General features: G+C 37.0%; 1 long non-coding RNA gene and 1 pseudogene across 1 annotated transcript in view; one reads left to right on the top strand and one right to left on the bottom strand.

The window, feature by feature from the left end:
* The window catches only part of LOC122912510, a 202,145-nt gene that overhangs the window by 134,240 nt on the left and 40,625 nt on the right, over positions 1-27,280 (bottom strand). The gene's annotated exons all lie outside the window — the stretch shown is intronic.
* Positions 25,788-25,904, top strand: LOC122914702 (annotated as a pseudogene).

A 27,280-nucleotide genomic window follows, 5' to 3' on the forward strand; every position in this document is an offset into this window, starting at 1 on the left:
ATCAGTAAAGCTACTGTGGAAAACAGTATGCAGTTTCCTCAAAAAATTAAAAATAGAGCTACCATATGATCCATTAATTGCACCACTGGATATTTACACTATGAAAACAAAAACAGTGAAAAAATATATGTATCCCTATTTATTGCAGCATTATTTACAATAGCCAAGATACAGAAGGAACCGCAGTGTCCATCCATAGATAAAGATGTGGTATGGGTATGGGTATACACACAGAGGAATATTACTCAGCCATAAAAATAATTAAATTTTGCCATTTGTGACAACATGGATGGACCTATAGGGTACTATGCTAGGTGAAGTAAGTCAGAAAATAAAAATAAAAATAAAAATACCATAAGATTTAACATGTGTATGGAATCTAAAAAACAAAATACAGAAAACAAACATGGTTGCCAGAGTGGAGGAGTGGGAAGAAAATGGGCGAAGGGGAGAGGGAGGTACAGGTTTCCAGTCAAGGAATGAATAAGTCATGAAGATAAAAGACAGCATAGAGAATATAGTCAACAATGTAATAGTGTTCCACAGTGACAAATGGTACACTTGTGAGCACAGTATAACACATAAACTTGTCAAATCACTACATTGTCTACCTGAAACTAATGGAACATTGTGTGTCACCTATACTTCAACTTAAAAAGAAAAAAGGGAAAAAAAATAACGTAAAAGGGAAACAAGCTATAGAATTCTAAAGATAGAGGGGACATTAGGGGTAATTAGCTCCAAAGGACAAATGCTAAGGGAGTTGCTTGAGGGAACACAGCTGTTATTGGTGCTTCAGTTGCAACTAGGACCAGGTCTTCTGATGCCTAATTCAGATCCTTACCCAAGTTTCTTTAATAATGTGCATACTAGTACCATTTATCAAGAACATACTCTGTGCCATGTACAAGGCATCATACTACGTCCTTTACAGAGAACACCTCTAATTCTTTCTCATTCTTACAAGAACCCTGCAAAGTAGGGTTTGAGGGTGTTATAAAGATCTTTCAAGTTTCAGGACTGTTTCATAGCCTAGAGCAAATTCCCATGTTCTGGTTAAGTGACCTGGAGTACTAGGTACTTCACATACATTATCTCTGCTAGCTCTACTACCTTAAAAAGATAGGTTTTATTTCCACTTTTTAAATAAGGAAACCACACATTTTGCTGATGATTACACAGCCAATAGGTGGTGAGCGTGGAATTCCAACCCAAGTTTGCCCAACTCCCAAATCTCCTTGGTACTACTTCACATTCTATATCCTGAGACTATGGACAGTCCGAGAAGCTGATGTAAAGCTTTTCTTACTTGTTGCTAGTTGACTACTAGCAAATCAGTAGGAATACTTGTATGTTTTGACACAGATACTCCTTTATATATTGACAGCCCACGCAAAAGTCATACATTTCACCACCTAGTTTTTTTTTTCCCAATTTATTTATTTTCAGAAAAACAGTATTCATTATTTTTTCACCACACCCAGTGCTCCATGCAAGCTGTGCCCTCTATAATACCCACCACCTGGTACCCCAACCTCCCACCCCCCCCCCCCGCCACTTCAAACCCCTCAGACTGTTTTTCAGAGTCCATAGTCTCTCATGGTTCACCTCCCCTTCCAATTTACCCAAATTCCCTACTCCTCTCTAACGCCCCTTGTCCTCCATGCTATTGGTTATGCTCCACAAATGAGTGAAACCATATGATAATTGACTCTCTCTGCTTGACTGATTTCACTCAGCATAATCTCTTCCAGTCCCGACCATGTTGCTACAAAAGTTGGATATTCGTCCTTTCTGATGGAGGCATAATACTCCATAGTGTATATGGACCACATCTTCCTTATCCATTCATCCGTTGAAGGGCATCTTGGTTCTTTCCATAGTTTGGCGACTGTGGCCATTGCTGCTATAAACATTGGGGTACAGATGGCCCTTCTTTTCACGACATCTGTATCTTTGGGGTAAATACCCAGGAGTGCAATTGCAGGGTCGTAGGGAAGCTCTATTTTTAATGTCTTGAGGAATCTCCACACTGTTCTCCAAAGAGGCTGCACCAACTTGCATTCCCACCAACAGTGTAAGAGGGTTCCCCTTTCTCCACATCCTCTCCAACACATGTTGTTTCCTGTTTTGTTAATTTTGGCCATTCTAACTGGTGTAAGGTGATATCTCACCACCTAGTTTTATCATCTAGCTCTTTCACTACTGCACACTGTTCTCTGTGATTCCTGAGCCCAAATGTTCTGTCACTTCCACTTCGTGCCAACATACATGCCCTGGTTTGATGCAGAAAAATCCTAAAAATACTTAAGTTTCCACACCCAATTCTGCTTGGGAAAGAGAAGCTACTTCTCTTTTGAAAGGTATTTTTAAAAATCACAAAGTAAAATCTTAGTATTACAAACTAATTACTGTACATCTCCCTCAATAATTACTATATTAAGCAACTTACGATTTCATTCATTTATAATTGAGTTCCACATAGTTCCCACTGATCGCTATTTTAGTTCCAAGACTTAAAATTCAACTCAACAATTATGTTCATCATTATGAAAATACATGGCTCCAACTACCCATACTGAAAAAGTGCCTGAGTGAGCTAAAGTTTCAGGTTTCTTGAACCTATATCTTTCTGTTCTCTATCATTGGGTCTGAAAGCATGCTGTATAACTCAGCCTTATCTCCATGTAGATATTTTTAAGTTATAAAAAATATTACTAGACATGCTTAAAATTGTTTTGCTTAGTATTTCTCACACTAAAGATATAAAAATGAATTTCTCATCAAAGTTTCACAGTATCACTAATTATATCAATAAAACAGCTAAAGAAGCTAACATACAATTACATGTATTTATAGAGTCAAATTTGAGAAACTGTCATATATTTACCTGTGAAACCATCACCACAAACAAAATAATAAACATATCTGTTGCCCCCAATGAACTATGTACCTTTGTAATTCTACCTTCCACTATTTCCCATTCCTGGCAATCACTGATCTGCTGTCACTCATATTAGTTTGTAATATCTAGAATTTTATATAAATAGAATTATACTTCATGTATTCCTTTTTTGGTCTCCTTTCACTCAACATAATTATTCTGAGATTCATCCATGTTGGCATGCATAGAAATAATACAAATGAAGCTGCTGCTCTGAATATTTACATACACCTCTGTGTATGGATGTATGTTTTTATTTCTCTTAAGTGGCATGACTGAACCATAAGATTGGCAGTTTCTAAAAAGTTTCACATAAACCTAACTGCTTTCCAAACTGGTTAAACGTTTTACAACTCCATCAACAATAGAGAAGAGTTCAAGTTTCTCTTGAACTCTTACAACTCTCTACATCCTTACCAATACTTGATACAATCAGTATTATAAATTAAAAAAAAATTTTTTTTTAAGATTTTTATTTGAGAGAGAGAGAGAGGGAGAGAGGAAATGAGCAGCGGGGGAGGGGTAGAGGGAGATCATGCAAATACCATGCTGAGCACAGGGCCCAACACAGGGATGATCTCATGACCCTGAGATAATGACCTGAGCCGAAATCAAAAGCTGGATGCTTAACTGACTGAGCCATTTAGGTACCCCATTAAATTGTAACCATTCTAAAAGGAACATACTATTGTCTCATTGCAGTTTTAATTTGTCTTCCCTTAAGTACCAACAACATTGATGGTCTTTTCACATATTTATTTACTACTTGTCTATCTTCTTGGGTAAACTGTTAAGAATTTTTACCTATTTTTGTGTTGGGTTACTTATTTTCTCATTATTGAGTTTTGAATGTTCTTTACATATTCTGAATAAAAATTACCAGATATATGATTTGCAAAAATATTTTCCCAATGTATGGTTTGTCTCTTCATTCCCTTAACAGTGTCTTACAAAAAAGCAAAAGTTTTTATATTTATGAAATACAATTTATCAATTATTTTCTTTTATGTATTTTGCTTTTGGTATTGTATCTAATCCAAGGTAATAAAATTTTTATCTAGAAACTTTATAGCTTTTGGTTTATGTTGATGATACACTTAGAGTTAGTTTTTATATATGGCATGATGCATACATTAAAGCTTGTTTTTCTGCATCCTAACATGCAATTGTTCCCACATGTTTTATTGAAAATACCATCCTTTCCTCACTGGATTGCTATTGCACATCTTCCAAAAAACAATTATTCTTAAATTTAAGTGCGAACCTATTTCTAGACTCGCTATTCTGTTCCATTGATCCTATCTTTTTAAGTTTTTTCCACTGTGAATTATCTTTTCCTAGCCTTCACTATTAACAACTAGTTTAAAAGTACAATTAATTAATTAATTTGGTTTTGCTTTTTTTATCCAGTTATCTCTACCTTTTAGTTGATGTATTTTATATGTGATTACTAATATGGTTAAGTTTCATTTTATTATTTTGCTATTTGTTCTGTCTGTTCCTTGTTACTTTCTTCTGCTCTTTGTCTTGTTTTGGATTAACTGATATTCTTGTAAAGTGGCACTGTTGGGTTTTTATTAGCTATAATTTTATTTTTGTTTCATTTTTATAGTTTTTTAGTAATTGTTTTAGGGTTATAGATTTTTTTCATGGTCTATATTCAAATATTATACCATTTTATGCATAGTATACTTTCATTTCTCAGACTTTTGTGCTATTGTTCTCACATACTTTGCTTTCACATATAGATCCCACACTATATGATTTTTATTTCATATTCAATATTTCAAACTACTACCTTTTAAAGAGCTTCAAATAAGAAAACAATCTATAGACTACTTGTGGAAAAGATGTCAAAGTAGGAGGATCCTAAGCTCATGCTGTCCCACATATACATCGAGATAATACCCACATCAGTGTAACTAACCCCGAAAACCCAAAGATTAGCAGAATAGACTCTGCACAGCTAAATGTAGAGAAGAAGTTACACCAAAGAGAGTAGGAAGGGTGGGGATATGGTTGGGAGCCAAACTGACCCATGGGACTGTCTGTGGCGAGGGAGGGATACCAGGGGCATGGAAAGGGGAGGGAAACAGACTCTCAAGACCAGGCATCCCAGGCATAGAAAACCTGCAGTATGAAGAAAAATCCCCATACTTTTTTACTTTGAAAACCAAAGAGGCCTACCATTTTGAGTTCTTAAAATCAGTAGCGCTTAACACCTGGAATTTTAAAAATCAGCAGCTTGGCTCAGGATGAGCTAGGAGGGCAAAAGAAAACAGACTCCCCACCCTTAAAGAGACAGCACAACAAAAACAGCCGCACTGAGATACTGAGATACATCAAAAAAGCATCAATTTGAAAAATGCCTGAGGTAGATGGGAAGATTTACTTACTAATCTTAAAACATGTGCTAGAGGGGAAGGGATCTCTGGGAACTTCAAAAACAAAAGACCTAGCGTGTGCCACTTCCCTCCCCACCTCTCAAATTAGACACATGAACACATACAGCAACCAGTGCAGCAAGAACACTCTCTAACTAGCTTGTGCTCAGTGCACCCTGCCCACAAGCACTTCTAAGGACCCTCCCCCTCTGTCACAGCTTCAGCAGGAGTTTTTCCAGGGTGGCTACAGGTCTCCTCACATAATGGACCTGGGCAGACCTTGTTGGCACCACATACCTTGTGCCAGCATTTTCCTGTGGATCTGCTCCCTCCAACATTTGGAGTCTATCCAAAGCAGTGCCACAATCCTCACAGTGTATAAGCTGCCCAGACAGGGGCCAGCACATGCCAAAGTGATTCCTACCCTGGGAATGAGAAGGTAGCCATGAACATCAGTCTAACTGCAGCCTTAGTGCTAGGTTGGGGGCAGACAGCTCACATGACTGCAGGCCCTGTATACCAAGGAAAACTTCTCAGGGGACAACATAGAAAAAAATGCCCTGCTGTTTAATGTTTCTGCATCTGCCAAATGGCTGGTCTGACAACTGAAGCATAAGGCCAACAGCCCAAGAATGGCTCACTAACACAGGGACCAAACCCAGCCTAAAGCAGGCAAAGTAAACTACTGCAGACAACTGACCCAAAGGCAAATGTGTCTCAGCCACAAGAGCAGGGCATACATATCACACATAAAAGATAGCCCAGCAGTATCAGTTTCCAGTGAACTGGGATATTACACTACAGAGCACTAATGTACCTCTTCTTGAGAAGGCAACTACTTGAAAGAAAAGAAGATGTAGCTGACATTCCTAACACAGAGAAACAAACATAGTCAGTCAAAATGAGGAAACAGGAATGTTTTTCAAATGAAATAAAGAATAGGGGAACAGGACAAAAATCATAGCAAGACAGCTCAACAAAATGGAGGCAATTTGCCTGATAGGAATTTAAAGTAATAAATATACTCACTGGACTAGAGTAAAGAGTGGAGGAACTCAGTGAGACCCTCAACAAAGAGTTAAAATACATAAAAAAGAACCACAGATGAAGAACTCAATAAATGAAATTAAGAATATACTAGATGGAATAAATCTTAGACTAAATGAAGCAGAAGAAATCAGTGATCTAAAAGACAGTAATTGAAAGTAATCAAACTGAACATAGAAAATATAATAATAATAATAAATGAAAACAGACTAAGAGAACTCAATGACGTTACACATAATAACATTTGCATTATAGGGATCCAAGAAGGAGAAGAGAGAGAAAAGGGGGCAGAAAAATCATCTGATGAAATAGTAGCTAAAAGTGTCCTGAATCTTGAGAAGGAAACAAAAATCCATATCCAGGAGGCACAGAGACTCTGCAAGAAAATCAATTCCAGGAGGTCCTCACCAAGATACATAGTAATTAAAAGGGCAAAAAGTAGTGATGAAGAGAATTTTAAAAACAACAAGAGAAAAGAAAACAGCTACATGCCAGGGAAACCACATAAGGCTTTCAGGGGATTTGTCAGCAGAAACTTTGAAAGGCAAAAAGAGAGTGGCAGGATATATTCAAAATGCTGGAAGAAAAAAAAAAAACCAGCAATCCAGAATAGTCTACCCAGCAAGGATATCACTCAGAAAGAAAGAGAAACAAAGAGTTTCCCAGACAAAAAAAGTTGAAGGAATGTATGACCTCTAAACCAGCCTACAAGAAAAGTTAAAGGTAACTCTGAGTGGAAAACAAAAACCATAAATAGGAGTAAGAAAAAGTAGGAAGCACAAAAGCAGTAACATTAATTATATCCACCAAAATTAGTCAAGGGATTCACAAAACAAAGGGATGTACATTATAACACCATATACCTAAAAGATGGGGTGGGAGGAAAAAGGAGTAAAGAATGAGTTCAAACATAAGCAGCCAACAACTTATTACAGACTGTTATATGCATAAGATGTTATATATAAACCTAATGGCAACCACAAATCAGAAACTGGTAACGGGCAAAAAATAAGGAGAAAGAAACCTACATATATCACTGAAAAAAAAAAAAAAACAAGCCATTAGGGAGCAAGATAAAAAAGAACAGCTAAGATTACAAACACAACCTTAAAACAAGGAAGAAAATGTCAATAAATGCATACCTATCAATAACTACCTTGAATGTAAATGGACTAAACGCTCCAATCAAAAGGCGCAGGATAACAGAGTGGATAAAAACAAGTCCTATCTATCTGCTATCTACAAGAGACTCATTTCAGACCCACAGACACATGCAGATTAAAAGTGAGGGGATAGATAAGCATTTATCAGGCAAATGAAAGTGATAAGCCAGGGTAGCAATACTTACAAAGTAGACTTTAAAACAAAGAATAACAAGAGACAAAGAAGGAGAACATAATCTTAAGGAGAACATCCTTTATAATCATAAGGAGAACAATCCAACAAGATGTAACAATTGTAAATATTTATGCACCCAACATGGGGTACCCCAAATACATAAAACAGCTAATAACAAAGGAAGCAATTGAGTCCTTTGATTGAGTAGGGAACTTTCATCAATGAATAGATCATCCAAACAGAAAATTTAAAAGGAAACAGTGGCTTTGAATGGCACATTGGACTAGATGGGTCTAAGAAATATATTCAAAACATTGTACCCTACAACAGAATACACATTCTTTTCAAGTCACAGGGAATAGCCTCCAGAACATATCACATATAAGATCATAAAACAAGTCTCAACAACTTCAAAAAGATCAAAGTCATACCATGCTTCTTATCCAACCACAATACTATGAAATGAGAAATCAACCACAAGAAAAACTCTGGAAATATCACAAATGCATGGAGGTTAAATTACATGCAATTAAAATGGGTCAACCAAGAAATCAAAAAGAAAATTAAAAAAAAAAAAAACACAGAAACAAATAAAAATGAAAACATAATGGTCCAAAATCTTTGGGATGCAGCCAAAGCTGTTCTAAAAGAGAACTTCACTGCATTACAGACCTATCTCAGGAAGAAAGAAAAATCTCAAACACACAACCTAACAAAGTTCCTTTAGGTATTAGAAAAAGTACAACAAACAAAACCCAAAGCCAGCAGAAGGAGGGAAATAACAAATATTAGAGCAGAAATAAATGAAATAGAAACTTCCAACAAAAAAAAAAACAGACCAATGAAACCAAGAGCTCTTTCTTTGAAAATATCAACAAAATTAATAAACCATTAGCCAGACTCATTGAGACAAAGAAAAAACTTAAAATCAGAAATGAAGAAGAAGAAATAAAAACTGGCACCACAGAAATATGAAGGCTTGAAAAAGAATATTATGAAAAATTATAGGGCAACAAAATTGGACAATAACAAAGGAATGGATAAATTTCAAGAAAAACATAACCTTCCAAAACTGAATCAGGAAGAAACAGAATATTTGAACAGACTGATAACCAGCAAAGAAATTGAATCAGTAACCAAAAAACTCTCAACAATCAAAAGTCCAGGACCAGACAGCTTCACAGGTGAAATCTACTAAACATTTAAAGAACATTAATACCTATTCTTCTCAAACTATTCCAAAAAATAGAAAAGGAAAGAAAGTTTCCAAATTTATTCTATGAGGCCAGTGTTACCACAATACCAAAACCAGATAAAGATACTACAAAAGAGATACACACACACACACACACACACACACGCACACACACACAGGGAATTATAGGCCAGCATCTCTGATGAACATAGATGCAAAAATTTTCAATAAGTTATTAGCAAACCAAATCCAACAATACTTTTTAAAAAAATCATTCACCATGATCAAGTGGGTTTTTTTAATTAATTAATTTTCAGCATAACAGTATTCATTATTTTTGTACCACACCCAATGCTCCATGCAATCCGTGCCCTCTCTAATACCCACCACCTGGTTCCCCCAACCTCCCACCCCCCCACCACTTCAAACCCCTCAGATTGTTTTTCAGAGTCCATAGTCTCTCATGGTTCACCTCCCCTTCCAATTTCCCCCAACTCCCTTCTCCTCTCTAACTCCTCATGTCTTCCATGCTATTTGTTATGCTCCACAAATAAGTGAAACCATATGATAATTGACTCTCTCTGCGCGACTTATTTCACTCAGCATAATCTCTTCCAGTCCCGTCCATGCTGCTACAGAAGTTGGGTATTTGTCCTTTCTGATGGAGGCATAATACTCCATAGTGTATATGGACCACATTTTCCTTATCCATTCATCCATTGAAGGGTATCTTGGTTCTTTCCACAGTTTGGCGACCGTGGCCATTGCTGCTATAAACATTGGAGTACAGATGGCCCTTCTTTTCACAACATCTGTATCTGTATCATAGACCAGTGGAACAGAGTAAAGAGCCCAGATATGGACCCTCAACTCTATGGTCAATTAATCTTCGACAAAACAGGAAAAAATATACAGTGGAAAAAAGACAGTCTCTTCAATAAATGGTGCTGGGAAAACTGCACAGCTATATATAGAAAAATGAAACTCGACCATTCTCTTACACCATACACAAAGATAAACTCAAAATGGATAAAAGACCTCAACGTGAGACAGGAATCCATCAGAATCCTAGAGGAGAACATAGGCAGTAATCTCTTCGATGTCAGCCACAGCAACTTCTTTCAAGATATGTCTCCAAAGGCAAAGGAAACAAAAGTGAAAATAAACTTTTGGGACTTCATCAAAATCAAAAGCTTCTGCACAGCAAAGGAAATAGTCAAAAAAACAAAGAGGCAACCCATGGAATGGGAGAAGATATTTGCAAATGACAGTACAGACAAAAGGTTGATATCCAGGATCTATAATGATCTCCTCAAACTCAACACACACAAAACAGGCAATCATACCAAAAAAAATGGGCAGAAGATATGAACAGACACTTCTCCAGTCAAGACATACAAATGGCTATCAGACACATGAAAAAATGTTCATCATCACTAGCCCTCAGGGAGATTCAGATTAAAACCACATTGAGATATCACCTTACACCAGTTAGAATGGCCAAAATTAACAAGACAGGAAACAACATGTGTTGGAGGGGATGTGGAGAAAGGGGAACCCTCTTACACTGTTGGTGGGAATGCAAGTTGGTGCAGCCTCTTTGGAGAACAGTGTGGAGATTCCTCAAGAAATTAAAAATAGAACCTCCCTATGACCCTGCAATTGCACTCCTGGGTATTTACCCCAAAGATCAAGTGGGTTTTATTCCCAGGATGCAAGGGTGGCTTAATATTCACAAGTCAATCAATCCGATACAACATATTAACAAGAGAAAGGATAAATACACCCATGATAAAAACCCTCAATAAAGCAGGTTTAGAGAGAACATACCTCAACATAATATAGGCTATATATGAAAAACCCACAGCAAACAGCATAGTCACGGAGACAAACAGAGCTTTTCCTCTACAGTCAGGAACAGGACAAGGATATCCGCTCTCATCACTTTTATTCAACATAGTGCTGGAAGTCCTAGCCAGCAATCAGACAACAAAAAGAAATAAAAGGCATACAAATCAGTAAGAAAGAAGTAAAACTTTCACTATTTGCAGAGGACACAATACTTTACATAGAAAGCCCTCAAGACTACACCAAAAAGTTACTAGAATAAATTAATTTGGCAAGGTTGCATGATACAAAATCAATATACAGAAATATATTTAATTTCTATACAGTAATAAGTAGCGGAGAAATTAAGAAAATAATCCCATTTATAACTGCAGCAAAAATAATAAAATACCTAGGAATAAACTTAACCAAGGAGGTGAAAGTCCTATACTCTAAAAACTATAAAGCACTGATAAAATAAATTAAAGATGATACAAATGGAAAGATATTCAATGCTTATGGATTCAAAGAACAAATATTGTTAAAATGTCCATAATACCCACAGCAACCTACAGATTTAATGCAATCCCTATCAAAATACCAGCAGCATTTTTCAGAGCTAGAATAAATCATCTTAAAATTTTTATGGAACCACAAAGCACCCCAAATAGTCCAAGCAATCTTGAGAAAGGACAAAACCAGAGGTATCACAATCTCAGATATCAAGATACATTACAAAATTGAGGTAATCAAAATGGCATGGTACTGTCAAAAAAAGAAAATAGACACACAGATCAACAGAACAGAATAGAAAGCCCAGAAACAACCCATGATTATATGGCCAATTAATCTATGACAAAGGAAATGAAAATATCCAATGGGAAAAAGGCAGTCTCTTCAAATTGTGTTGTGAAAACTGATAGCAACATGCAAAAGAATGAAACTGGACCACTTTCTCAGACCATATACAAAAAAATGTAAATAGATTAAAGACCCCAACCAAAGACCTGAAACCATAAAAATCCCAGAAGACAATACTAGAAGTGAACTAATTTCTTAGCAACATTTCTCAGATATGTCTCTCAAGGCAAGAGAAACAAAACCCAGAATAAACTGCTGGTACCACAATAAAACAAAACTCTTCTGCACAGCAAAACTCAAAGACAACCTACTGAATTGAAGAAGATGATTGTAAATGACAGATCCAATAAAGGGTTAGTACCCAAAATGTAAAAAGTACCTAAACAACTCAACATCAAAAAACAAAAGACAAAAAAAACAACTCAAAATTAGGCCAAAGACACGAACAGACGATTCTCCAAAGACATACAGATGGTCAATGAAAAGATGAATAACTGGTCACATGAAAAGATGCTCCACATCACCAACCATCAGGAAATGCAAATCAAAACCATAGTGAGATATCACGTCACACCTGTCAGAATAGCTAAAAGCAAAACACAAGAAACAACAAGCCCTGGTGAGGATGTGGAGAAAAAGGAACCCTCATGTTGATGGGAATGCAAATTGGTGCAGCCACAGTGGAAAACATTATGGAGGTTCCTCAAAAAATTAAAAATAGAACTACCATATGATCCAGTTACTCTACTACTGGTATTTACCCAAAGAATATGAAAACATTAATTCAAAAAGATAAGTGCATTCCTATGTTTACTGCAGCATTATTTACAATAGCCAAGATATAAAAGCAGCCCATGTCAATCAATAAATGAATAAAAGAAGATGTGTTATATGTAAATAGAATATTAATCAGTCAAGAAAATACTGAAATCTTGCCATTCAGCAACATGGATAGATCTAGACGGTATAATGCTAAGTGAAATAAATTGATGAAAGATAAATACCACAGGATTTCACTCATGTGGAATTTAAGAAACAAGGCAAAAGGGCAAAGAAAAAAAAAAAGACAAACCAAGAAAGAGACTCAACTATAGAAAACAAACTGATGGCTGCCCAAGAGGAGGTAGGTGGAGGATGGGTTAAATAGGTAAGGGGATTAAGAGCACACTTACCATGATGAGCACTGAGAAATGTATAAAATTACTCAATCAGTATATAGTACACCTGAAACTATTAACAGTATATGTTAACTATACTGGATTTTTTTAATTTAAAAATTTAAAAAACAATCTATATTTATCTATGTAATTACCATGATCATGTCTGATACTCTTCATTCCTTTGTACAGATTTTCATTCAGCATCAAACATTTACCCTCTATCTCAAGAGCTTACTTTAATATTTCTCATAGTACAAGTATGTTGGTAATTATTTCTTCCAGATTTTATGTGTGAGAAGTCATTATCTCACTTTTATTTTTTAAAAGATATTTTTCCTGAGTGTAGATCTTTAGGTTGACAGGTTTTCTTTCATAACTGTCAGGATCTTGCTCCACTATCCTTTTACTTGCATTATTTCTGATAGAAAATTTGCTTTATTTCTTATCTTGGTACCTCTGTTTATAATGTGTCTTATTTTCTCTGGTTGCTTTGAAGCTTTTCCCTTTATCATTGATCAATTTTTTTTAAATATTTTATTTATTTATTTGACAGAGAGAGATTACAAGTAGGCAGAGAGGCAGGCAGAGAGAGAGAGAGGAGGAAGCAGGCTCCCTGCTGAGCAGAGAGCCTGATGCGGGACTCGATCCCAGGACCCTGAGATCATGACCTGAGCTGAAGGCAGCGGCTTAACACACTGAGCCACCCAGGCGCCCTATCATTGATCAATTTGATTATGAATCACCTGTGTGTAGTTGACTTTAAGTTTCTCCCGCTTAGAGTTTTTGAGCCTCATGGATCAATCAGTCAATCGTTTTCATCAACCAAAGAATCTGTGGGGAAAGTAAAATCTAATATTCCAAAAATGTTTCTATCCTCCCTCACTTTTTCTTCAGGGAATGCAACTCCACATAGACAATTTGCAGTTGTCTCACAGCTCACTGATGTTCTGACAACGTTTTTACTTTTTCCTCTCTGTATTTCATTATGGATAGTTTCTACCCCAAGGTGAAGTTCATTTAATTTTTTTTGTAATATATAATTTGTCATTATTTTCACCCTGTACTTTTCACTACACATATGGTGGTTTTTCTCTCTAAAAGTTGAGTTTGATTCTTTTTTATATATTCCACTTCTCTGTTGAATTTTTGAATGCGTGAAACGCCTTTATAATAATGGTTTTAAAGTCCTCATCAGCTAATTCTAACATCTGTGTCAGTTGTGGGTCTCTTTTGATTTTTTTCCTTTTATGGGTTGTATTCTCCTTTAAACACATAGTAACTTTTTATTGGATACCAGAATTATGAATTTTACCCATTGAGTACTGGATATTTTTGTATTGCCATAAATTTTCATTAGCATCATCTGGAATATGGTTCATTTACTTGGAGTCAATTTGATCCTTTGGGGCCTTGCTTTTAAGATTAGGGAATAATAGAGTAACACTCAGTCTGGGGCTAATTACTCCTCACTACTGAGCACAACCCCTCTGTATATCCACTGAGTACTAGGAATTGTTAGGTTTTCCAGTCAGGTGAGAACAAGCACTTTCCCTAGTACATTTGTGCACACCTGGTGTTCTCCCCTCTAATCCTTTTGAGTTGTTCTTCCCCTCCTCAAGTGGCTGCATCACATGCTGAACAATTCTCTGCCGAAGAGTCAGATGCAACCCTCTGCAGATCTTCGGAATTCTCTCCATGTATTTCTCTCCTCTTCAGTCCTCTGTCCAATTAACACTGGACACCTCAGTCACTTCATACTCTCAACTCTGTCTCCTTAGCTCTTGGTGTCACCCCACATTGACCTCCACCTGATTTCTTTCTCTCTGCACCACTACCCAGTGACCCTCTCAGGACAGTAAGCTGAGACAATTTTAGGGCTGACCTCATCTCTTTCCTGTCGCTCAGGGATCACTGTTCTTTGATGCATAGTGCCTTGAAAGCCATCAATTCATAGATTTTATCCAGTTTTTCGGTTGTTTCAGGTGGAAGGCTAAATCTAGTTCCTAATACTCCCATCAAAACCAGAAGTGAAATCCAAAGCCAATATTAATATTGTAACAGAATCCTATCCAGAAAGCTGACAAGAGACATGTTATGGTGAAAGAAAACAAATGCTGATTAAGGAGTTTTCAAGTCCTGTTCCTGCTCCTACACTGCCGTGTGTCCTTGGACAAGTGACTTCACATCTATGAAACTCAGTTTTTTCCTGAATAACGGAAGATAATTGCAGATTTCCTATCACTAACATTTAATCATTTAAAATTACATTTACTTATATTTTTATATACACATATATGTGTGTTAAGTGGATATATGGGATTTTAGAGGTAGAAAGAAAACCCACATTGTGCCAGGATTTGTCCTAGACTCCAGGAATATAACAATAAACAACACAGACTTGGTGTGTGCCTTCATAGAACCAAGGACAGTTTTTGAGAAACTACTGTATTCTAAGGGAAATTCTGGAATGTTTGTCATGTCTTATTCCATCTATGCCTGAATATTTTATTCATACTGCACGGCCCAATTAATATTTTTATCTCTTCTTTGATGTCTTTTGTAGTATCTCCACTTACCTCTGATCTAAAAAAAAAAATTACACACATACACACAAGCTTGCAGATACATACACATTTACTGAATGTTACCTGCTTAATTTACAACTCTTAAGGCACACATTCATTATCCATTTATTCAGCTATTATAAATTCAGCCCATACTCGAGGCCAGGGCACATGCTAGGTATCAAGGATACAACACTAAACAAAAATGAATTTTTTCTCAAAATGTTTCCGGTCAAGTATGTGTAACAGACTATAATAATGCACAGAATGTGATACAATGGACTGGTGGGAGAGGGGCACCATGCTGTTGGAGCATGAATAAAGGATACCTAACCATATCTGAGGGAATCATGGGTGATGTCCTGTTAAGGTAATCACTATTCAAGTAAAAATTAAGAATTAGCCCATCTGAGTTCTGCTTCTGCTTAAAATGTAGAAGGATGACAAAGACCTCCATTTCTGTCCAACATGCAATTACTACGAACACCCATAGTCAGTCAGACCAGGCCAAAAAAGGCAAGACCTAACTATATGATGTTTATAAGAATTGTATTTTGACTATAAGAAAATACAATCAGATTAAAATTCAAAGATTTGAAAAAAGATATACCATGAAAACATTTTATAGGAAAGCTGGAGTTTTAATGTTTTAAAGCTGGAGTATTAAACAATGTTAACTTCAAGAATATTATCAGAAGGAGAGAGGGAAATTTTATAATAAAAAGATCACTTCACCTGGAAGACATACAGTTCTAAATGATGTTTAAATTATAGGAAGTGATACCTGGAAAAGTTCAAAGAGTGAAATAGACAAATCAATAATTATGGCTAGAGATTACAACATTCCTTTCTTAGTAACTAATGAGAGATATAGAAAAAAAAATCTAGATTAGACCAACACTATCAATTCAGTAAAATCAACATTTACAGAACTCTACCATTAATAACTATGGAATATATTTTCTTTTCAAGTTCATGTGAAACATTCACAAAAATGGACCTTATGCTGGATCATAAAAAAGGTTTTTAACAAATTCAAGGATTGAAATCACAAAGATTATATGCTCTGACCATAACATTATATTATAAATCAATAACACTACATATAGCAAAATATACATATATTTGAAAATGAAGCAATAAACATCTAATACCCATGGGTCAAAGAAGATATTACAAAGAAAATTTAAAAACATATTTAATGGGATAATTACAACATATTAAAATTAACTAACTAAAGTAGTCCTCAAAGGAAATTTTACAGCCTTCATGTTTGCAGTAGAGAAGATTAAAGTACAGATAATTTATTTTATGCTTTAAGAACCTAAAAATGAAAACAAACTAAAACTAAACAAAATAATGGAAATAATAAAAGACATCAGCATGACTGATAATAGCTGAAGAAATTCACGAATAAAATAGTTTTTTGCAACGTTAATAAACTTGATAAATTCAGGGCTAGATTAATCAAGAGACAGAGAAAGGATAAATTCTCTGCATCATAGCATATCTTGCAGTCATAGGAAATGAGGTTTTATTATGAACATCATGCAAACTAATTTGTTTAGGTAAAACGGACAAATTATTTTAAAAACACAACTTACTAAAACAAGAAGACTAAAATAAGAAGAACTAGAAAATCTTATTAACCAAATTAATATACAAATACTTCTATGCTTTCAGAAAATATTTGTTTCCCAATTCATTTTGTAAGTCTTGCAAAATCCTGATAACAAATCCTTAAAAGAATGAAGTCTTAATGAAGTCTTACACTTGATATGATTCAAATTTTTTGGAAGACTCAGATGTCTCCAAGAAAATGCAATGAACAATCTCCCATATCAAGTGTCCAGGTACTAATATTTGCAGACAGGGCATAACAGTAGGAAAAAAAAAGATTGTTTCATAAAGAAATGTTAAGAATAAATGTATGACCAAAAGGCTGATCACTAGGCTACGCAGTATATGAATTTTTGGAAGGTTTCACAGACATACATCATGATTTGATTCGTGACTTGGATTAAAAGTTCTCTTTCTGGGCATCTTTTGCATGACAGAATCCCAGCACAGCTCAAGTTCCTGGAAGGTATTTACCAATACCTTCAATAATGTAGGCACAAGAGTTCTAAATAAAGTAATAGCAAATTAAATTAATATATAAAATGTTAATATATCGTGTCCACTGAGGCTTATACTGGGAATGCAAGATTGGTACAATACTTAACATTAATTCAAGTACACTACATTAACAGAATAAAGAAAAAAATGATCACAATAGATGCAGAGAAGCATTTGACCAAATTCAGCAATCATTTGTGTTTAAAAATGTTTATCTCAGCAAATTAAAGGGGATTTTCTGAGTCTGAAAAAACATACCTGTAAGAATCCTACAGATAATATAATGAAATATTAAATAACTTTACAATTAGGAATAGGACATTTTGGTCCACTTTTAGTATTTCTTTTCAACATTGTACCAGAGGTTCTAGCCAGTATAATAAGATAAAAAGGGAAAAAGTACCTATAGTAACAGACATCATGATTGTTTACATAGAAACTCCTAAGAAATCTACTAAAAATAAGAAAATTTAGCAAAGACATGAGATATAAGTTCCATATCCAAAACTAATTGCATTTATATGTAGTAGGAAAAAATAGAAAATTAAAATTTAAAATACCAGTTAAAATATCATCTAAAATCAAAATACTTTACAATATATTTAACAAAAATGTACAAGACTTCTACACTGCAAAGTATCATTATAGAGAGAAACTGAAGATGGTAAATTAATTTAGAAAAAATAAACCTTATTCATGAATTTGAAGATACAATATGTAAAGTTGTTAAGTCTGTCCAAATTCATCTAGTCAAAAATCTCAGGAGGCATGGCCAGCTAATTCTAAGATTTTATTTAAAAATACAAAGAACACTGAACAGTCAAAACAATTTTGAAAAAGAACAAAATTGAAAGAATTATATTACCTGATTTCAAGATTTACAATAAAGCTATAATACTCAAGTCAGTGTGGTATATGTAAAGAATACACTGATTGGTCTATTTTCTTTCCTTTGATCTTAGACTCACATACATATAATTAAGCTTTCCATAGAGAAATTGTGTTTTTGCAAATACTACTAGAAAATTCTGACCTCAGTATAGTACGATATAGTCTCAATATAGTACAAGTTCATTCTTCACTCCTACTTCAAGCAATACACTAAAATTTACTCAAGATGGATCACAGACTTAAGCATAAAATAAAAAATTATAAAACTGCTAGAGAAAAATGACGGAAAATATCTCCATGTCCCTGATAAAGGCAAGGTTACGCAAAAATTAACTATAAAAGAGGGCACGTGGGTGGCCTAATGGGTTGGGCCTCTGCCTTCTGCTTGGGTTGTGATCTCAGGGTCCTGGGATCGAGGCCCGCATTGGGCTCTCTGCTCACCAGGGAGCCTGCTTCCCCCTCTCTCTCTGCCTCTCTACCTACTTGCGATCTCTCTGTCAAGTAAATAAATAAACATCTTTAAAAAAAAAAAACTAGCTATAAAAGAAAAGATTGCTAAATTGAATCTCATTCAAATTTAAAACTTCTCTTCTTCAAAATAAGAGTAGGACACTTAATGAAAATAAAAGATAAGCCACAGATTAGGGAAAAATTATTAAGACATAAATATAAAAAATAAATTCAGAATACGAGAAGAACTATATGTTTCTTAAGTTAGACAAACAGTGGGCCGAAGACTCAAACATACATTTATCAAAAATGCTATATGAATTAGAAGCACATGAAAAAATTTTTAACATCATTAGTCATTCTGGAGTTACAAACCAAACCATAATGAGATATCACTTCACAAGCACTAGAATAGTTAAAGTTAAAAAGACCAACAATCTGAGGGTTTTGAAGGGGCAGGGGGTGGGAGGTTGGGGGAACCAGGTGGTGGGTATTAGAGAGGGCATGGATTGCATGGAGCATTGGGTGTGGTGCAAAAACAATGAATACTGTTACGCTGAAAAAAAATTAAAAAAAAAAAAAAAGACCAACAATGCAAAGTGTTGCAATGAGAATATGGAGCCACTGGAACGGTCATAGACTGATTGCTGGTGTGAGACCAAAACAACACAACCACTCTAGGAAACAATGGTTAATCATATACTTACCAGCAATTCTCCTCCTAGATATTTACTCCAAAGAAAACAGGTATTCACAAACAGTACAAAAAAAAAAGTTCATAGAAGCTTTAATTCACAGTATGCAAAAACTAGAAACTCCCTCAAATAGCCCTCCACAGATAAATTAATTTTAAAATATAAGTTCATACAATGGACTCAATAACAAAACACAAACATGCACGCACGCGCGCACACACACACACACACACACACACTCCACAATATCATGAATGTATCTTAAAAACTTCATGGTGAGTAAAAGAAGCCAGACACAAAAGAGCACATACCATCTGATTTGTTATATAAAATTCTAGAACAGACAAAATTAAACTATGCTAATAGAAATCAAATGATCACCCAGGCAGAAAGGACACAGTGGGTTAAGTGCATCAAAGACTTTAAGTGATAAAAATATTCATGGTAGGAGAGGTGGCTACAGCAATGTATTTACTTGTTAAAACTCATTTATCTGTATACTTAAAATCTGGTTATATTATCGTAAATCCTTAAATACTTATATATCATAAGTATTTAAGAGAGCCAGTCTTGGGAAGATCCATAGGCATTTCATACAAAGTCTCAAAAGGGAAAAGAAAATCAGGGCTGCAAAGTGGCTTACAAATTACCTGCTGGACACTTTATAGCCAATTTTAATAGTCTAACCTACTGGTGTGTTTTAACTTAATTGTACACACACACACACACACACACACACACGGTTCTTGGCAGTCTCACTAGAATATATGCATGTATAGTGTGGTAGAGCCAAAGTGTTTAGAGCTTGGCTCTGGACCCAGGATTCAAAGCCTAGATTCAAATCCCAACACCATCTCCCCTCCAGTTTAGTCCTGTGAATGCTTAGTCAAGAACTTGATTTCTCAATGCCTCTATTTACAGATCTCTAAAATGGAGATGAGGATAATACTTTCTCTTTCCAAGGTTTCTGGGAGGGTGACATGAGATACACATATAAAGTACTTAATATTTATTATATGATGGGCACTAATAAATGTTAATTATAACTGAGGACAGGGTCTTTGTCTCTTACTCACACCACTTCCTGGCACATAGTAAGGTTCCCAACTGAATTTATAGGTTGGCAATTATAGCAAAGTAGTCTGTTCCATTCAGAAAACAAAGAAGGGAGATGGACAAATAACCCTGTATCTCTTGCAAGTCCTGGGGCAGAAAAAGGATCTGTTTCTATTCTTAGTGTTTTCCCTCCATATGGAAACTGCTTGTCAACATCCCTAAAACCACAACCACCAAGACCTTCCCTTTCTCCTGTGCAGCTACAGAAGTAAATTCTTTCTAAAACCCATGAAGAAAATAAAGAAATAATTTCAGTCTCAACAATCTTAGCTTTTTTACTTAATACGTAATAATACATGGGTTTTAAAAATTGTGCACAAATCTCATTAACCAAGAAAAAAGTATTTTTTATTCAGCTATCCAAAATATTATAGTATAAATCAAATCTTTTATATGGTCCCTACTTCTTAGGCAATAAAGTCAATCAAACATATTCTCCCTAAAATCCCACATAGTCAGTTACACGCCTGATTTTGCTATTCTCTCAAGGGTTCATCATAAGCTCTATAATCACTGTACTATCCTGCCTCTCTGAGTCTGATCTCATTGGAACTGATTCAGAATTCCTATGAAAGTCTGAAAAACCTAGACCCAGTTAAACCACCTATTCCATAGCAATAGAAACCAAGATCCAGAGAGGGAAATGTTTTGTCCAATGCTGCGCAGGTTGTTGTTCAACAAACACAGATGTCAATTAACAAAGTATCTAGAGTGACAACCATGTGCCTTCTATTGGACACACTCTGGATCTTCAGAGAAATAGAAAAAAACCCAAGATGCCAGCATTCCTCCCACTCACAAGGCCTCAAAGGAAGAGAAGTATGGTGGGGACTATCTCCCAGAAGATCAGGAGGAGCAACAAGAGGGATTTGGAGTGGATAAACTTGTGGATAGCTGGATCAATCCCCTAAGTCATTATCATAAGGGGCTACTTGTGATTTATTCACCGTTGTGTACTCTTGGATGGTTAGCAGAGTGTCCTGTCCATAGGAGAAATAGAAGCTCAGTAAGCAGAATAAAACTTCATATCCACATAAATTCTATGGAACTTATAAAATAGAGTGAGAAAAATGTAATGGAAGGGAATGGGATAAACTGGAATGAGAAGGAATGGGAAGGAATTTGATGACTTTGAATTGAATGAAGTCAAATCAAATCCATGATTAATGGGCAGGAATCTATTGCCATCCATCTTTAACAAGGAAGCTGGCAGCATTTTCTCAGGGAAAAAAAAAAAAAGTCATATTCCATCTTAGCCTCTCAGCCTCACAAAATAACCCACCAGGTCTGCCAGTCCCAATAAGAAAGTCTAGGATCTCTAGCATGTCCCTCCCCCACCCCCAAAAAAAGAGCATCTGAGACCAGGAAAAGAGAAATGCTGAGCCAATTATGAGTCTTCCACAAAAACAAAGCAGAATCAGAAAGGCATCAGAGTTTCAGCCTACTTTCCCCACCCCAAAATGACAAAGCTTCTGAATACTTTAAGAGAACAACAATTATGTGGATGAATACAGTATTCATTACTTGAAGAAAACAAACTCATCAATATTTCACGTCCTAAGGAGAGAAAGGTGTGGGGAGGAAATGGGTCCAGGATGGATTCTGGGACCTTGTACAGTTCCATCCTGAACTAAGATTGAGGACAGCACTGCTGCCGTCCTGTCAGGGTCAGGATCTTTGTGACCCTAAAATGTAAGGCTGTGATTTGTCACTATCTCAAAAGGCATCTGCTTCATGCTCACTTCAAAGTTCTCCTTATTTTTGTGCTGTTTCTTCAATGACCAGAGCAACTTTCTGCAGAGAAATCCTCTCCATCAACACAAAGCAGATGGGCAGCCCACCAGAGCGTAACACCTGAGTCAACCCTTCTCAGAAAGCTCCTTGTGCCTCTGCTTCAATTCCTCATAGCTGCTGTGTCAGAATATTCCAGATCATTTGTAACTCAGAGTATGCTAACCTGGAGCAGCATTATACAGCAGACACAAGCTTTGCCTGCCACTGGTCTCTCAACTTCTATGTTTGTGGGTCAGCTTGCTGGCCAGACTCATCTACCTGTCTTCCCACTAAGCTCTCAACAAATCCTATACCACCCTGTGCTCCTGAATTTGCCTAACCACTTAGTCCTGGTATATAATAGACAGGGAATAAATGTTTCTTTCTCTACTCTTCTTCAGATGGCAGCTGAAAAAAAAATCAGTCCTTGGGGTGTTATAGCATCCTATGCTTGAAAACTCTACTGCGGAAAAAGGAGACTGTTTGTGGTTTGACTTCAGCTTGGTGATTTCCAGTTGGAATGAAGTAGGGAAGACTTGGGGATTGGGCACTTAACTCATTTCTTCATGTTGAGAATTCGTACCATAAAGGCAGTTACCTGTAACACATCAAATTCTATATCGCCATTCAGTCAGTTGACAAAGCTGCTCAGTGACTGCCTTCCCATGACAAGAACTGTCTTAAGTCACGGGGGAATGGGATAATTGGATTATCTAGAGATATGGCACATAGATGATGCTTCCCACATCCAATCCCTCTATGACTATTACATTCACTGCTGTTGTTGCCAGCTCTGTTTGTGGCCTTTCCTTTCCCTGGACAGGGAATTATTCTTACCTGTGGCTGACAATAATGACCTTTATAATGTGCCTTTCATCATTTCTGCCAATAATCATCAATGCAAATCTACCTTCCCTACATTAAACTTCCCTTCCAGATAATACCCACTTTTATCTGTCTCTGTTGGCAGCTTTAACTGGGATTTCTAGCTCCTGCTCAGGTATACCAGATCTTAGAAGTCTTATGTACTTTGGCAAAGCCTACAAAACCAACTGAAAGATGACAAGTCAGCTGACCGACAGGTAGGCCTTCTGACCAGCCACATGCTGGTCACACTGTTTGTTTCCTATGGGAAGCAAAAAAAATTTTTGCAAAGGACCTGCCATATTCTATCAAAACCTATGCCACAGCTATCCTATCAAACTATTGGGAAATTAAAGAAAAGTGGCTACAGCTCCTTTGACAGTCCTGCCACGAGAGGTGGGATATTTGTCCCCTCCCCTTGAAACTGAGCAGGCCTACAACTTAATGATAACCAACTGAATGTGGAAGACTTCTGAGGCTCAGTAAGAAAAGGTGAGGGGCATTTGGGTGGCTAAGTCAGTCAAGCATCTGACTTCAGCTAAGGTCATGATCTCAGGGTCCTCAGATGGAGACCTGTGTCAGGCTCCCTGCTCAACAGAAAGTCTATTTGTCTCTCTCCCTCTGCTTGTTCAATCTGTCAAATTAAAAAAAAAAAAAAAAAGTGACACAGCTTCTGCCTTATTCACTGACACACTCATTTTTGGAGGCCTGAGACACCATTTAAGAAGTCTGACCTCCTTGGGGTGCCTGGATAGTTCAGTCGGTTAAGCATCCAAATCTTGGTTTCAGCTCAGGTCATGATCTCAGGGTCATGAGATCAAGCTCCATATCAGACTCTATGCTCAGTGCAGAGTCTACTTGAGATTCTCTACCTCTTCCCCTCCACTCATTCACTCTAAAATAAAATAAAATCTTAAAAAAAAAAGAAGTTGTCGTCCAACTTCCTTGAGACCACCACACTTTTGGAAAGTCCAGGCCACATGTACAGGCCATGTGTACGCACTCTGGTCAACAGGACTGGTGAAGGGCCACACTGATGACCAGCATCAGCTGCCAAACATGGAAGTGATGGTGCGTTCATCAGAATCCAGCCCCAGCCAAACAGTTACCCCTATCCTTTAAGGGTGGGACAAGGCATCCCCACTGTGTCATATCTGGAATTCCTGACCCACAGAATGCATGGACATATTAAAATAGGTGTTTTAAGCCACTACCTTTTACACTGATTTGTTAGCAGCAAGAGTAGCCAGGACAAACAGTGTTTAAAGTCAAACAAGCCTACACTGAAATTCTAGATCTATCCCCTGTGGGAAGTTAGCAAGCTATTCAGCCTCTCAGAGTCTGGATCTGATGTATAAAATCATAATAACAAAACTGACAAAGAATCTGTGACCTAACAAATGTAGATGGAAATAGTGCCCCTCCCATGGGTGTCTGCTTTCTTCCTCTCTTCCACTAATCCCTCATCCTCAGATCTGATGAACCAAGTGGAGGTTGGAGGTTCATAAACCATTGCTGTCAATGATACAAATGTAAGTAATATATTATCTTTCAGCTGCAACCTAATTCATTTATATAAAAAAAGAGAAGTTGAGGGAATACCTTGCTCAAAAGAAACTAAAAAGTTTTCCCTCATCTGGCTGCTCTTGCCAAGGGCAGCTCATCTGGTTTTGGGACAACTAGAGACATTCCCATCTTCACCCAGCCCAATTCCCTAACCTTTTATCCCTCAGTCATTTTCTCCTGCAATCATCACCACACACTTATGAGCAGTGGTGATTCTGCTCTTTCAAGGTTAAGAGATGGTCAAGGAGAGTCCACCACTGGGCTGTAGAATCTAGGAGGACAGCAACATCAGCTTCCTGTGGGTGAGCAACTAGTCATGTTACAGCTGCTCCACACGGTAACTTTGCTATTGGCTGGCAGCTATTTGGGAAGAGAGATTTAAGTGAGAAAACAGGAGAAACTCATTTCTGCTCTTATGTAGCCTGAGTTACTGATGTGGGGAGAGAATATAAACATACTGAGCATTTAGCATGTAGTGAGCATTCTGCTGGCTGTTTTTCCTGCATTACACACTCTAATACCCAACACATTCTCAGTTCATCTATAACCTTATTTTATAGATGAGGACATGGAGGCTCAGGGGGATAAGTAAATTTACTTCAACTCAAGCAGGAAGAGATGATGGAATGGGCAGCAAGGCTAGTGTGTCTGATTCTAAACCTATAGATTCCCCTTCAGCACCTCTTATTTCCGGACATGTTTTATTGAATTAGTGCTATGTCAGTGAACTTGTGCAGATTTGGTGGACTGGTAGATTTACTGACAAGTTAGCTGATAGGGCTTAGCAGAATTCAATTTATCTTTTGGCCAAGTCAACCCACAGTTTAACTGACTTCCATGAGCTCAAGTCTACCTGTTAACTGATGTGCAAACAAATTAGCCTGAGAGCAGAAGTTACAGCATCGGAAGCCCAGATTTCACTGGATTCTGCCAGCTTGGAGGTCACTTGCTGGGCTTGGCTCCTACAGAGTTTCTCAGTAAACACTGCAAATCTAGCTTTGCGCAGTGGCAGTATCGTAGCCAATGAGGTTTATCCGAGGCGTGATTATTGCTAATTGAAAACACTGCAAATCTGAGGACACTGTAAGCCTTGGAATGCAAATGAACTTGAGCCCTTTATCCTGAATTTTTCTCAAGTTTGAATCTCTTTATACACTCATGGGGACTCAGACTACATGTTAACATATAAAGCAGCAAAGGGAGAGAGAACAACTTTAGCCCAGAATTGACTAGAAAACAAGGTGGGATTTATTAGAGTTAGATGCAAAATGGTAGCCTTCTGTGGGACCTCTCACTAGCAAGGTGAAACAGGACAGCAGATGGCCTTATTTATACCAAGACTGCATGTAGGTCTTTCATTTGCTTGCTGTCTGAGGTTGAGGAACAGATTCAAACTAACTTTAGACAAGGGGGTTGATTATAAGGAATCAGGAGTACTTAACAGGATGCAAGGACAGGAAACACAGCTGAGCCATACAGGCACTGGAAAATCTGGAGTTGTGTCTTCTGTGTCTTCTCGGTCACTCTCTGAAGCAACATGGCCTCTTATCTTTGCTAGAAACCTATTACATTCCTCTCCCCCTGGATGATTTTCTCTTCCTTCCTTCCTCATCATTTCGATTTGCATGGAGCTCCACGTTGCCATGGTGCTGACTCTAGCTGCAGTGTGACCTTACAGCTCCCCTCCCCATCCCCATCTGACAACATCTGAAACATCAAATTCTAAAGAGAGAATATGACAGTCAGCTCAGGGTCACTTCACAGGAACACCATCCTATCCCTTCTTGATGTGGGTGGCAGCCTGGCTTGGAAGGTGCTTTCAAAGAAAGGAAAATGACCTTAACCGACTGTCAAAATATATCTAGTACATACCTGAGGGCATGTAGGCAGAAACAGATGAGAGAAAAGCTGGCCTAAACCTGATGGAAGCCTAAACAGAACCAAGAAGGTAAGGTCCCCTCAAGTGCTTCTATTTTGTGATTTTTCCCTCTTTTGTAGCAACTGTCTTTGTACATGAAATGTAGGTCTCACAATCCTCAGACTCACACCCAGGTATGAGTGACAGCTGTATGTCCCATGGGCCTTCCTTATATCAGTAAAATTAGGGGCAATAAAACCAACAAAAGGCTAGTTTTTTCCCTGACAGCCTGGAACAGTGAGGGCCCACTGTGTGCCAGGCACTAAGCTCAGCACCAGAGACACTAGTCTGTGCCCAGAGAAGCTAGTACAATTGCAGGAAAAAAAAAAAACAGATTACCTTAAACAAATAATTATACTACCACAGTCTTTACAAAGTACAGTCAGATGATACCCCATTACCATACAATGCAGCGTCGAGCTCCAATATTAGGGTATATAAGAATCTTCTGGGTTCCAGCTCACAATGCAGATTCCTAGGTCTCACCCCCAAATACACAGAGTCAGAAACTCTGGAGTTAGAGCTCAGGAATCTGTATTTTGAGCAATTCCAGGGAAATCCTAGGAATG

Source organism: Neovison vison, chromosome 7 (assembly GCF_020171115.1).
Source record: "Neovison vison isolate M4711 chromosome 7, ASM_NN_V1, whole genome shotgun sequence".
NCBI classification, from domain to species: domain Eukaryota; kingdom Metazoa; phylum Chordata; class Mammalia; order Carnivora; family Mustelidae; genus Neogale; species Neogale vison.